Source organism: Schistocerca gregaria, chromosome 1 (assembly GCF_023897955.1).
Source record: "Schistocerca gregaria isolate iqSchGreg1 chromosome 1, iqSchGreg1.2, whole genome shotgun sequence".
Lineage (NCBI taxonomy): Eukaryota > Metazoa > Arthropoda > Insecta > Orthoptera > Acrididae > Schistocerca > Schistocerca gregaria.
Window position 1 is genome coordinate 609849319 of NC_064920.1, and position 15490 is coordinate 609864808.

General features: G+C 45.4%; 1 protein-coding gene across 3 annotated transcripts in view; it reads right to left on the bottom strand.

Annotated features, from left to right (window-relative positions):
- The window catches only part of LOC126358824 (DE-cadherin), a 564715-nt gene that overhangs the window by 423769 nt on the left and 125456 nt on the right, over positions 1–15490 (bottom strand). The gene's annotated exons all lie outside the window — the stretch shown is intronic.

Here is a 15490-nt window from a genome sequence, read left to right on the forward strand (position 1 = left end):
GCTGTTGCAAAATGGGTCGCAAGGTGTTCCGCGAGAATCAACGGGTCCGTGCAAAGGCCATCCGGGAGGTGAAGACCCGGGAGGGTAGACTGCCGATGGCAACCTTGGAGAGAGCGAAGTGTAGCCCATACCCGCGACAGAGGGACAGCAGAACCGAGGGAAGAAACAAAGCGTTCCCAACACATCCGTTTGCTCCGTTTGATTAAGTAACGGGCCCTTGCGCGAAGGCGTTTAAAGGTAATAAGATTGGCAACGGATGGATGCCTCTTAAGGTGTTGCAAAGCTCGACGGCGATCACGGATGGCAACGGCAATGTCCGAACTCCACCAAGGGACCTGCCGGCGGCGAAATGGTCCAGATGAGCGCGGGATAGCAAGGCTAGCAGCGTGAACAATCGCGTCAGACATGTCACGTATGACATCATCAATACCATCCGACAATGAGGGAGAAAAAACGACCTGTGCAGTATACAGAGGCCAATTGGCACGTTGGAAGGACCAACGAGGTGATCTGTCCATGGGGGAGCGGGAAGGGAGCGAGAGAATCAACGGGAAGTGGTCACTATCGCAAAGGTTCACGAGATCGTGTAGTCGGCGTTAGAGACGCTCAACAGACTCCAGTGGCAGAGGCCAAACGAGAGGCGTTTGCATCACGCAGACGTTTACTACTAAAATTTCGAGAGAGTATTTTCCGGGGAGAGTCGGACAAAATATTGCTTCCTCTCATATACGTCTGCAGAAATGACCACCGAAATAACTATAGAAACTAAGAGTACACACAGCGAATTACTGACATTCGCTCTTCCCACGAGCCATTCGCGAATGGAACATGGAGGGGAAGGAGGATACGGTAAGTACCCTCCACCACCCATCCTCAGGTGGTTTTCGGAGTATTGATGTGGATGAAGATCTTTATGGGTAAAATTCGTTTTATGTGGGAAACCAGCTCTGCGCACAACCCTAAACCTGCGGTATAGTTTTTCATAAATTTACAGCGAAGAAAAGAAATGTCGTTAATCTGTCAGAAGTACGGAGTTTTACTATATGCTAAAAAAAATGAGGACGAGTAAAAAATGTTCCTGGTTTTTTACTTTTACACACACAAAATGTCTGTGTGCAACGCGCCTGAAATCGTAAAGTTGACAGAGGGAGGCGCGTTAAGAATCTGCCCACCAGAGACAAAGTGAAGAGCAGAGACGTAAACAGCGGAGCGGTCTTGACTACCGTGCTCGCTGCCTCTCAGCGAGCTACCTCACAGCAAGGGGGCCCGCCACGGCACGGCACACAGGCTTCCCACGAACGTGGAATGCGGAACGTCTGGCTGTTTCCTTGTTCTGCTGAAAGGCTCTGCCAGCCGCAAGGGTGGGGTACGGGGAGGAGGTGGGGAGGAAGGGAGGCACAGGCGCACCAGACCAGACAGCAACAGCTCGCCGGCCAATGGCGGAGAGCGGCAGCTCAGCTGAGGCGGCTGTCCGCCTTGTTTCCTCGCGGACGCAGCGCCAGCGGTAATTGTGCCACGCAGCGAGCGGGCGCTCCAGGAAACCGACCTCCTCAAAGTTACAGCTTCTCCTCATAAAAGCCTCCGCACAAAAGGGCGACACGCCGCTTCTCGGCAGCGGCGGTTAATTTCGCTAATTTGTTTCGAGCGAACTGCATTTTTGGGTGCCGCAACATACCTGCATCAATACCTAACTCCGACGCGTTTCATTTTTATTTAAAAAGCATTTTCAACGGCATTTCCAAATTTCACAAGTTTTTATTTTATAAGCGTTATTTCACGTATTTTCCTCGAACTGACACGGTGAGATCATGGCAATGTAAAAATACAGGTTAATCCTATAAAAACCGGAAACTGGGAGCAGTCGCTATAAATAACGCTTTTATATGAAGGCAACTGACGCCGTTACCAGTTTCGAACCGACAGGCTCGGTATCAAGAGTTGTTCACGGTTAAAATTGCAATTAATGAACGCTGTACGTGCGACGTTGGTGGTTTTCCGTGATGGCAATAACTTCCTCGGGCTGGTGACATCTTACGTCAGAAAACGGTGAGAGAAAAAAAGACTAATTTACAGTGATTGTACCTAACAATGAGCAAAAATGGAAACAACTTTCTTATTAACTTCCTGGCAGATTGAGTGCCAGTCGGAGACACTAACTCTGGACCCCTTTCGCGGGCAAGTGCTTCATCACCTGAACTATGCAAGCACAGTTTCATATCATCGCACACTCCTCTGCAGAGTGAAAATTTCACTCTTAACCCCGCCCCCTCTCTCCCCGCCCCGGGACTGTGGTTAAGCCATGTCCCCGCAATATCCTTTCTTCCAGTAGTGCGAGTCTTGAAAGTTTCGCAGGAGCGCTTCTGTGAAGTAAAGCTGTGAGCACGGGTCGTGGGTCGCGCTTGGGTAGCCTAGTCGGTAAAGCACTTGCAGGCAAAAGGCAAAGGTCTCGAGTTCGAGTCTCGGTTTGGCACACCAGTTTTATCTTCCAGAAGTTTCAGATTAGCAAACACACCGCTGCAGAGTGAAAATTTCCTTGTGTGAACTTTCTAATATTTTTACGGCGAACATAGTGTGAGAATCAAGCGGAAGGTTCGAAATCTTTAATTACAACAACAATCGCACCTATACCACTCCTCTAGTGAGTATTTGCTTCCTATAGTTGTGAGGTGTCGGCCAGGGTTGAAGTAGAAGGGCAAGGGCAACCTATGACGATCTGCACGCCCCCCTCTCCCCCCACACATACACCAGTGGGAGGGACATAATGATGTGCAACTGACTGACTTGTTATTACACTTCTTCGGCACCATAAAGATGTAGTTAAATTCCTCGTAACTGACAATGCATTGTTTAGAACACTCAGAAAGGATGGCATTTTTGAGAAGTTTCTTTGATATTCAGTGTGCCTCCATAGCTGAGTGGTCAGCACAGATGGCTGCCATGTGCAGGGACCAGGTTCGATTTCCGGTACTGCCAGGGATTTTTCTCGGTGGGAGGACTGCATTGAGTTGTACTCAGTCACGTGATGCCAACTGAGGAGCCATTTTCATGAGAAATATAGCGGCCGGGGCGAACGAGATATACGAGCCCTGCAACGAACTTGTGACGTCACACTAGTGGATTTGTCCGCCATACTTCGTGAACGCTCGGCTCCGTGCATGGTCGACGGGACATCAATGTTTAACTGAAAAGGTACAATTCTGTCGTAAGACATGCAGTGCCGCGTGCTGTGATCTACGCACCACGGCCTGTCTTTGTTGTGGATGTCGTACCGCACTATCATGACGTCGCTGGCTGACAGATGGCCCGGCGGTCGTTTCCTTTCCCTTGCCATGACGTAGATCCGGAAATAGAGTGTGAAATACAAAACATAAGTACGTGTTCGTTCCTGGTATTACATTCCGAAAGATTTAACTTCGCGATGTGCATTTTACTTTTCCGTTGGTTAATCACTTGTGGAGACTAAACATGGATTTCAACGTTATTCTATCGACGCAAAGCAAAAAGTGTAAGAGTGCGAAGAGAAGACAATCGTTATCAAGCCGAAGCGGAGCGTAACCATCTTGTCATACAACATTTGAAGTGAACAACTTCGATGTAGAGTGGAACACACAGCTTCTGTTACAATAATCGATCTCCAAAAGACTTAATAATAGCCCGCTAATCGAAACCTGTAGTACCGAGCATACAAATAAATAGCTACTAGTCATACAATAAAGTTTCACAATTATTTGTCAGTGGTAACCCCGAAATCATCGCAGATCTAATTTCTATACTTATGTAGGCAGTGAAAAGCAATGACTGGTCCTGAAAGGCGGCAAAAAGTACGTGCGCAATACCTGAAGATACGCTACCACAATTTGATAGCATCGTAACTAAATAATTTCAAAAAACAACCAATTTCTTAAACTTGTCGTAGGGGTCAGTTGATGTAACAGTTAGGAATGAGATAAACAGCACAGTCTCCGTTAATGCAACACTGTCAATCATAAACTACGTGTGTAACCACGGCATCATAATACTAAGTCAAGTGCGTGAAACAAATCTCCGTTCACAGGTCCCGAACCGCGACTTAGTACCGACCAGCGCTGCATTATTAGATGCGGTACGGAGAGACGTGGGTCAGTACGCCGCTCTCCCGGCTGATGGAAGTTTTCGTGACCTGTAACCGGTACTAATTAAACAGTCCTTGCTTCCCCCCCCCCCCCTCTAGTTACCAGGGTAGGATTGGGCAGACGGAATTCCAGCTGGACTATTCAGGAGGCGTCATGTAGTTCCCACTTTCCATTATTAATATTGTTATTATTATTTCTGTTGCCATTATGTGGGAAAAAAACACAGGCAAACAAAATGGGAACGAAGTATACGATAGGTGATGGCGATAACGACGGAGATATCAGCACCGTTAAGAAGACCGTAGGTGGGAAGTTTGTAGTGATAACTTCTGCTCGAGTTGGCGAACGTTTGAGGAAAGGATGGGCTGCGGAAAGTAAACCAATGGGGTGTAACTGGAGCTGTGGCGGCGTGCAGCGGCGAAGGCATTCCGCGCGCTAACGGCGGCCGCCCACGCCACGCAGTTAACTTTAATGTCAACAGATAGCGCGACGAACGCAATTTGGCTAACGGGCGCGCCGCGGCCCGCGAACTCCCGGCGTCACCACCGCGACGAAGTTACGTTCTCTCGTCTCGACCGAGGAAGAGACGGTCGCGGTTTCTCCCGGTATAATAGCCGCCATGCGGCCGCTGCTGCTAGCATCGCAGTTCCGTACTGTCCGATAGCCGCGAGACACGTCTGGCTGCTCTTTTCTGGAGGGTTCAAAGCCAACGTCGCAAATATACGTGGTGCGCACAGAGACTGCTCAGATGCACGGTTTGACACTGGTAGGTAGTAGTCTCCAACATTTTGAGATCGAGTAATTTAAGGCTCACGTTTTAGACACGTCGAGTCTCTGGGACATTTACTTTTGCACAGTATCAGATCAGGTACTGAATAGTAAAAGCATTGCTAGGACAGTTACAAAGTAAACAAATCATGTATACATTTCATTTTCTCATTTGCAGTATCACCTGTACGGGAACAGACAACCGAAACAGAGGCTACTCAACACCCACCGAAGTTAAACTCTCACAAATTTGTACGTGACAATTTGGGGAGTGAGGCCTGCAATCCAGAACGTTCCTTCGAAAGATAGGCACTGCCGACTGTGGCATCTGGGCCTATTTCGGAGACACATACTAAGCTTCAACCTGCCACAGATTCTTCTGCCCCTATCGGTCCAGCCCACACAGTGTTAGCTTGTTATTTTGACAGAGTATACTTTGCGTGGTTACAGCATTGCTCAGTTATATCGACTGTTCCTGTGCAGAAATGACTGTGTAAATAAATGTATGTAGCCCTTACAATGGCAGCAACGTACCAAGGAAGGTGGCCTTTTGAAGCTGCACGAAACTGAAACGGAAATTGCCTGGGTAAACGGCGACATGAAATGAGCGATATAGACTGAACAGATTACATGTTGCATTCATGAGGATGAACGAGCTAAAGGAAAATGACAAAGAAAGAAGCAAACTCAGAGAGGAAAGCTGTACATCTTAATGTATGGGGAAGACCTATATCCAGCAATCGTGATAAAGGGACGATTAATAAATCACTATTGAACTGAAAGAGAGAGAGAGAGAGAGAGAGAGAGAGAGAGAGAGAGAGAGAGAGAGAGAGAGAATGCGTACGATTACTACATCCGTTTCGTGTTTTTCAATATCCCATGTAGCGAATTTAAACTTATGACTAAGCTTTCACTTCCTCCTCTTTCTATTGTCTGCAGTTTTGTCCAATCTCAAGCACGCCTTTCAAGATTCGCTAGCATACACTCTTCGACCTACTTTCAAGCTCAAAATTTTCTCTCTTTTGCTTTCGGCTTGGCACCTAGCCAGTGATTGTACTCTGGTCCTAAATGTACGTCTTTCCAACGTTTAGGATTCTAACGTTGCGGAACACAAAGTCAAACTTTCTTAACCCATGCAACCAACGTCTCCTGGCGAAAGTATTTGTTTCGTTTCTTTGAAGCAACAAAGCAGCTACGAGGATGTGGAGACAATGTTTCATTCCCGAACGTTTTGATTGGTTTTCCTTTAGGTAGTCTTTTCCAAGACCTCAGGATCTCCATGCTCGGTGGCTAATATATCAACACCGATTTACTTGATAAAATGCCCATGGAGACCGTTTATAAAAACTTTCGCAAGCATCCCTGTGCAACTTCTAAAAGTTGGTAACCCTCTGGACCGAACCCCACTACGGTGCCCCGTCGCTTTCCGAGAAGAGCGACTGTGAAGATGAATTAGTCCATGAGCACGGAAATGATACCTACTCCATAGATTCGACAACTAACAATCCTAGGCCTTTTACTTAAGCATGAACAGGCGATATAACTGATGATTCTCCCGAACCTGTATAATCTGGAAGTGATAGTAGCTTTCGGAACGGGTTACCAGAACCATGCCAGAAAGTACGTTGTATCTTCGTAGATATGGAACTATCTGAAATCTGCGCAGTCTCTTTAAAGTTAGAACAAATCTGTACAACTAGAATTATGTTTCTCTCGGCGCTGAGAAAGCTCAGATCGACAGAAAAAGACATTACAGTAAACACCGCTGAAATATTGGGGATTTAACCACATCCTCGGAGTGACACTTGTGTGGTGTGACGTCTGCCTTTAATACATGCTGGAAGGCTGAAGAAATTACGACCAGCGAATTTATGAATATTTTGTCTTGCTGATTTGCCCACCTTCAACGACGTCTGGGTTGGGCTGGAATGCGACAGATTTATTGTGAGTTAAGAAGTCTACGAATGTGAAACCACGAAACTATCTGAAGTGCCGTGGGTTCTGCTGAATTTCAAAACATTCCATTTTAGCCCAAGTGTCAATCTGCGCAACGGTTATGTACACGAAACATACAACACAGGACGAGACAGGCCACTCCAGTAGCGCTAACCCACTTAGAAGCCCAGACGCTGACTACTTAGCGCAGGTAGAAATGTTAGGCGGAATTCACACTTACCACCATGTCACGTAACGTCCACAAAGCATTTCAAATGGCTGCAAATCGCACAGGCCGTCAGCGGACCGTCAAGTCACTTCACTTATCGTCATGTCACCGCTAAGGTTTTTCGGGAAGAAAGTTTTGATAGCGTCGTCATCTGTTAACATCGGAAGGTAACATAGTTTCGCTGCGCTCAATCGTGTTACGGTTCTGGATTTCGTGCTATTGTGGCTTCTTAATCTTTATTATCTTACTTTGTTATCTTACTTTGTTTTCGTAACAAATCCAAATGTTCCTTCACGACTAGGTTATTTTTTTCCCCTACTGAATGTTCTTTCAAATATCTAAAACCGAGAAACAGTTTAGCCGCGCTGGTTTAGTCGAGCGGTCTACGGCGCTGCAGTCATGGGGTGTGCGGCTGGTGCCGGCGGAGGTTCGAGTCCTCCCTCGGGCGTGTGTGTGTGTGTGTGTGTGTGTGTGTGTGTGTGTGTGTGTGTGTGTGTGTGTGTGTGTGTGTCCTTAGGATGATTTAGGTTCAAATGGCTCTGAGCACTATGGGACTTAACATCTGTGGTCATCAGTCCCCTAGAACTTAGAACTACTTAAACCTAACTAACCTAAGGACATTACACACCTCCATGCCTGAGGCAGGATTCGAACCTGCGACCGTAGCAGTCGCACGGTTCCGGACTGCGCGCCTAGAACCGCGAGACCACCACGGCCGGCGATAATTTAGGTTAAGTAGTGTGTAAGCTTAGGGACTGATGACCTTAGCAGTTAAGTCTCATAAGATTTCACACACATTTGAAAACTTTTGAAAAACCGTTTAGGTTTTGCAATAAAAGAGCGGAGCTGGTGCCTAAGCTGTATAACTAAGACATCAGTTAATAAAGCAGTTTTCATTAAACAATATTTTAACCCTAGATTATTAAACCTTCGTAAATTTTACAATTATTCCTGGCGGGGTCAGGGATTTTCTCTGCCTCGTGATGACTGGGTGTTTTGTGATGTCCTTAGGTTAGATACGTTTAAGTAGTTCTAATAAAGAAAAAGCGTAAGTAAATTGTTAAGCAGGCCCTTTTTATTTCCTTATAAATAACTGTGTTGTCGGATGAGTTTGTATGTATTTATGTGTCTCCGCCAGCAAATTAATGTCGATGTTTTGAAATGATGTTTCGCTTCCCAGCACTTCACAAAAACTTTGTCGCTTTTTCGTCATTCCGACTGACGTTTTGTTATCATGAATGGTGCCTCATAACCTCACTTTCACAGTTCAGTACTGGGCAGCGAAATGACGTGGCGTGACGTCTTGTGTCAATACACCCGACGTGCCAGTCCGTCGTCAATCGGCCATATAACAGCGGGAGACGTGCTTGCTAGGTCAGCGAAGTTCTCCCCTGGCGTTTTAACTGCTCTCAGAAAAAGACAGGACATATTTCGTTCGAGCTGGAAACTGTGCCGCTGTTAACCTCTTGCGATTGGTAACCACGTCCCTCATTCTTGGGAGGTTCAATGCTCCTACATAATCGAGGAAGCACCCGATCAACAGGCGGTATTTTCCTTCGAGTAATTACCTACGAAGTACGAGGTGTGCGCACGTTTTATTCTGGGATGTCCCCTTTTGGCAGTGCATTACTCACGGCCTTATCAGTGTTAAGGATTGCGACACGAGACGTAAACAGGGATCAGTAGCTAGTTTACGAGCGGAGCGCACGCTGTCGTAATCAGCAGCGAAGGCGCCAGGTGGCCCGCAGCTGTCCCTGGGCTTTGATGGTCTCGTTGCGCCACGTCCGCCATTCTCAGTGGACACACATTGCCTGCCTGCACCCGTCCGTACCCCCACCCCTAACAACAAAGAACTGCTGTCTGTATGCGCGCGGTATTTGCTGCTCTCTCATGGTAACAGCAAAGAATCAGCCAGGCACACGTATGACGAACTAAACAACTGCGTACACGCAGTACGCTTAACGCTTCTAAGTCCAAGAAATACAACTAAGTGCCGCGCGGCTGCCACTTGGTGCAAGTCGTCCTGATTTACGACACTTCAACGACTTGGGTGTCAGTTTCGCTACTTACTTTATTCAAGCAGGCATCTGGCCCAGGAGGCTCCTGACTCTTCCATTTCAGAAAAAAATCTGCTTAAGTAATAATCGGGAGTCGAACCCAGCTCTCCCGGTTGGTAGTCACCGGTGCTAACCACTTTTTCCTGAATCTGTTTCTTCGTTGTTTCTGTTCAACAGTTCAGGTACGACGGTCACTCCAAAAGAAATACACACTATTTTTGTAAAAATTCAGTTTTCATTCTGCATGTGTGAAAGTTTTTACAGTGTGTAGATACATCCTTCCCGCTTGTTTTCAAACTTGGTTCAACCTGTTCCCGCGAGTGGCGCTGTCACATCATGTCTTCGAGATGGCTGCTACACTTTACGTTCGTCAGAAGCAACGTGCTGTCATAGGATTACTGTGTTGTGAAAACGAAGCAGAGGGAAACATTCACAAGAGGTTGAAAAAGGTGTATGGAGTTGCTGCTGTCGATCACAGTACAGTTAGTCGGTGGGCAAGCAGGTTACGTGATGAAAGCTTGCACGGCAATATTGAGTATTGTCCTCGCAGCAGCAGGCCACGTACTGCACACACTCCAAACAATGTGCAGAGAGAGTTAACGAATTGGTGACTTCTGACAGACGCATATGTGACGACACTGAAGAAACTTCAAGCTCGACTGAGTCGTGTTCTACAACATCGGCAAAAGCAGGATGTTTGCTGTTGCGCGACAGTGCACAGCCACATGTCAGTCAAATAACCATGCAAGCGATCACACAACTCGGATGGACAACACTGGAACACCCGCCTTACAATCCTCACCTGGCTCCATGAGACTATCATCGCTTTGGGAAACTGAAAGACACTCTTCGTGGAACAAGGTTTGAAGATGATGACCCTTGTGCACTCTGCCAAACAGTGGCTCCAACAGGTTAGGCCAGAATTTTACCGTGCGGGTATACAGGCGCTGGTTCCAAGATGGCGTAAGGCAGTTGAGAGGGATGGAAATTATGTGGAGAAATGAAAATATTGTTCCTAAAGCATGTATCTACACACTGTAAAACTTTCAAACATGTAGAATAAAAGATGGGTAAAAAATAGTGTGCATTTCTTTTGGAGTGACCCTCGTATATACATACTCCGCATACGGTGCATAGCTGAGGGTACCTTATCTCCTCTCTTGTTCCACTCAAGTACAGCGAGGGGTCTAAAAGCCTCCGTACGAGCCCTAATTTCTCGCATCTTATCTTCATGGTCCTTAGGCGAAATGTACGCTGGCGGCAGTAGAACTGTGCTGCTGTCACCCTGAAATGCCGTCTTCCCTCCAGGGATTCCCATCTGAATTCACGAAGCATCACACTTATACTTGCTTGCTGAACTTATCTACCAGTAACAAATCTAGCATCACCTTCGATGTCTTCCAGAACTCCAACAGTATGAAGAATATGGGTCACACAAGCTTTCTCCAAGCCGTCTCCTTTACAGATAAGCTACAATTTCCCAAAGCTCCTCAGTCAGTCTGATGTGCTCATTCCATTTCATATCGTTCTGCATTATTACACCTAGATACTTAAGCGAAGTGACTGTCAAACTGCATCCTAATAATGACGTATTTTAACGTACAATATTGTTTTTCCTACTCGTCCGCATTGTAAGTTACATTTTCCTATATTTAGAACAGGCTGTCCTTCATAATTTTCGTGCATATTCTCATAGTCACACAACCTCGATACCTTCCAGTCTATCAGACACCCATACACTGCTGCTCACCCTGTCCCTGACATCAATTTACGTATACAGGGAGTAACAGCAGTCTTATCACACTTCCCTGGGACACTCCTGATGATACTCTTATCTCTGATGAATCCCCGCAGTCGAGTACAACGTACTCTGTTCCATTACCAAAAATTCTTCGAGCCCTCACATATATGGGTACCTAACCTGTATGCCCGTACCTTCGCCAACAATCTGCTGTGGGACAACGCGTCAAACGTTTTGGGGAATCTAGGAATACGGAAACTGTCTGTTACCCACAATCCATGGTGTCTCGCATGAAATCTCTCGAATTTAATCTATGAACTCTTTACCCTATTTTTATTGCTGTAGGTTCCCAGCCCCTGACCGAACACGCCGAACTACGTGCCAGCACCACCAGACCACAAAACAGCCAGCCAAGACGAAAGCGTCTGCATGCCTCACCAGATACAACTGCTGATTAGTAGCTAGCAAGCCTTGTTTCTTGGAGACAGAACTTTACTGTATGACGGATGCGTCCTGAATGTGATCACGTCTGTCACCGTCCAGAAACTGTCAACTGATTAGCATTTTGAAGCGACAGAGAAAGCTCTCGCTCCAAGACTGCAAGGAGGCGCTTTCCGCGTGATAGTCCATGGCTCCCAGAATATCGACGTAGATATAGTCTACAGGCTTCAGTGGATCTACATCTGTACACTGTCACAGAAATATCCGAGGTGGGCACGTGAAATATGCTTTTGGTGCAAGGGAAACAGTGTAAACCCACATTACATCGACACAATTTCAGAGGTTGTTCAGGGATACTTTATGCTGTACAAAGAACCTGTGGCTCATTACAGGACAATACTTCGGTTTTTTAACCCACTTCATTCGTGAATACATATTCACCGCAGTGAGGACCAAATAGTACAAAACATTAAAAGGAGTAATGCTAAAACTCTTGAGAAGAAATACGTACACCTTTACCAACGTGAGCTCAGTCTTATGTCAGTGTGCAGCGCAGTATGTAACAAAAACATAGCTGCTCCCTTTAGCGTATTGCTGAAAGTGTCTACCTAGATGATGACAACAGTCCAAACTGAAGCACCCATGTAGAGTATCGACATGAGGCTCGTAAACCAGAATCTTCACAAGTTGCCAGAAGTAACAGAAGTTTATGGGTGTCGCGACTTGCTGGCTATTGAACAGGGGACCACGACCAGTCACTCGTTTTATCAATATTCAATTACTATGTACCGAAGATCATGGGTCTCTTTAAAATATCAGATCCTAATTCTGAAATTTTGTCCATGAAGTTTTGGTTTCATAATGTAAACTTACGGGGCAATGAAACTATACCGAAAAGGCAAGGAAATTATACTGGAGGGGCGAGGTGATTCGGGCGGCGTATATTACTGGGGTAAGATCGCTTTTCATGACTATAATTATTTTGCTTTTCCCGCATCCGAAGAGTTACTGCAGTTTGAGAAAATGTTGCACCATTGTGTAGATCGCTTCGGAAGGAAGACAAACCGCAAAATTATACTTGTTATAAGAGAAGGTGGTGTCAAAACGGGCACAGGTCTAAATATGGGGAGGTGCTGCAGACTGGTAGCCAGGACTGAACGGCAGTATTTGCTGACGGAAGAATCCAGTGAACAACTGGAACCTTCCATTCAGATGGTGTGGATGCAAAGTCTGTTATTGTGCGAAGTGCTGTTTGTTATATATTGCAGATCTTTGACAGGGATCTGAAAATTTTTTTTTCAGCTTCTTACGGTTAGTTTAAAGTACATTCACAGTGATATCCGGAAAGCCGTGTCCCCAACAGAGAGAACCACGGCAGGAGTGGAAAGACCTAAGGCCTTCAGAAAGGGAAAATTTCACCCACGAAACGATCCGATCCGATTTTTCATGAGGTTCCTGTGACACTCTCCGTATCGACAGCAATAACGGCTTGGATATCACCGCTGGGGTTACACCACACCTAAGCAATGCAACCAGCACCTTTGGTGTTGGAAAGTTCTTTGAAGGCAGTTAAGGAGATGTATAGGTCAAGAGTATGATGCGCCAAATATGGAGACACACACACACACACACACACACACACACACACACTGCGCCGGGTCTCCACGAGACTTATGTTTGCGATTTCTGTAAATAATTTCTGATTCGATTTTCATTTAAAAAACTTACATAAACAAGCTACTATTTTTAGATTACTCTGTTTTCTAATTCTTTACCTAGCTTCATTAAAAGATTATTTTTTTCTTTTCGGGCAGCGCCCGTATTTGCACCAGATGTTTGAAGTGATATTTTACAAGTTTTTGATGAATCTTCACTTTTGAATGGATATAACTGACGCTAATCATTGTTTTGCTTCCTGTTATTTATAAACATGTTATAGTTATTAGTGAAAGTAAAAAAACTTACAATTTTCCTAAAAGAACGTACTTTTGAATTAAAAATAAAAGATTTTGCCCCTGATTACACCTTGCTATCTAACAGATGCTTCGGAAGATGGTCACTCGACCAAACATACGAAAAAAAGTCTATGAACACTGAACCGATCATAAATGACAAAGCAACGCGTGTGTACGGGAATCACTGATTCATATACAGCGTTTTTTTTTTTTCGGCGGCTCTACCTTCTGGTACCGTCTTCCAAACTTTGGTTTTTTCTTCCACGCGGCGCGATTGCCCAAAAACTTCGGGAACTTTTGCGACCGTTGTACGTTCCCACATATGTTATCAAACCACCGATTACCATTTTCATAAACTCGTCTTATGTAGTATTCCTTGACATTTCATTCAATCGGATTACGAAAAGTATTACGCCAGCAGCTTCTACAATATTGTATCTACTGCTTGTCAGTAAACGTAAGACTATTTTATTGATCCAAAATAGCATAAATAATGTTCCGAAAGGAAAACATGAGCGAATGTGAAATGAGTATGGTGTAGATCATCTCTGCTTCACTGATACTGCTTTATGGCTCTGTACGCAACAAATACGGGGGTTAAATGTGTGTGTTACATGCGTGTTGGTGGGCCCGTGGTGCTAGTTTAACGTTTCGTACACGAGAACAAAGCCACCGAAACACACAAACACGAGTGAAACATAAAATAAAAATACGTATCTGCAAACAACGGCCACAGAGTCTGTTTGGCAGAACAAGTGGTCACAAGTTCGAGCTCCCGCTGTAGAAACCAAGCGTTTAAACAGAACACTGCGGTGCTTTGTGGCGTGTATCGCTACCGTAGCAACTAACAAATGTTGATATTCCTGCATCACATTCAATCTGAACTGGTAACGAGACCTTACAAATCTCGCGAAAACGAAGAAAAAAATATTGGGACTGAGGAGGAAAGAAATGGGAAAGGGCGTGGATTCCTTGCAGAGTGGGATAAAAACGCCTCGACATCAGTGTGAAGTAGCTCAAGTTATGCTTTCATCTATGTGCAAATGAGATGATTCCAGCTCGCTGAATATGCATCCTCGGAGCATTGGAGTAGGCACGGCTGGATCAGTATGCCAGTCGCCGAGCCGCTACAAGTCAAGGCAAGGGAGAAAGTCTAACCGTCCGTGTACCTCGCCAGCCAGGGATCCCATTTCCGGCTGCGAAGAACACACGCCCATAAAGCATTGTCTCGCTGCACTACGTTACGCAGCAACACGACAACAAAGCCTGTGTGTGTGTGTGTGTGTGTGTGTGTGTGTGTGTGTGTGTGTGTGTGTATCTCATTCAAATACACCGTTTCAGTGGATGAAAAACGTCGAGGAATAGGAACAACATTTTAGGCCAACAGTAAATATTGTAGTGAAAATGTGGATTTCCTCATACTCTGCACCACATAACTGCATTTGACGTTCACAATTCACGTACAATCGATTACAAGATTATATAGTGAGACACTGCACGAGCCTCAACAGCTGTCGTCGTCATAGAGTTCGTCCAGAACAGAAATCGGTCATGGGACAACCCGCCACAATGTCGAATTCGGAGCGCCACACGACACCCGACCCTAACAGCTGCACATTAATTTTCTTGCCGAACGCTCGTGGGGTATCACGCACTTAAAGGCACCTTGTGAGGCTATATAGTAATGAAATAAACGTAATTTAATGAACAAATACAATTTATTGCGTATATGTAGACACAGCCATACTGAATTATTACAAGACTGCAGAACAATAATTGAAGGTAGTCAGTTCCATACAATATCTCTCAGCATGCATAATGAGCGATTTAACCTTAAATTGCTAAACCCTTGTAAAATTTACGATTGGAACAGGATATAAAACACAACATTTTGCCCGTAATTTGGTATGTAACATACCACTTGCCATCTAATAACTGCAATTAACTGAAGCATGACACACAAATTAGCACAATTTACGATGTTTTAGTAGCAATGTAACATCCCTCCTCCCCTCCCCGTCCCCCTCTTAGTGTTCCAGCATTAACGTGGAACGACCACGTAAAACTAGTCGCAGGAAAGGCGGATCCAAGAGAGATTTATTCGAAGAATCTTACGAAAATTTAGTCCGTCAAGAAGGGGCATAGCTTACAAAACTGTCGTTCAATATTCCTCGGTAGCCTGAGATCCGTACCACGAAATAGAGAAGATGCAATTCCTTCAGGAGACAACAAATATTGTGCTTCATCCGACA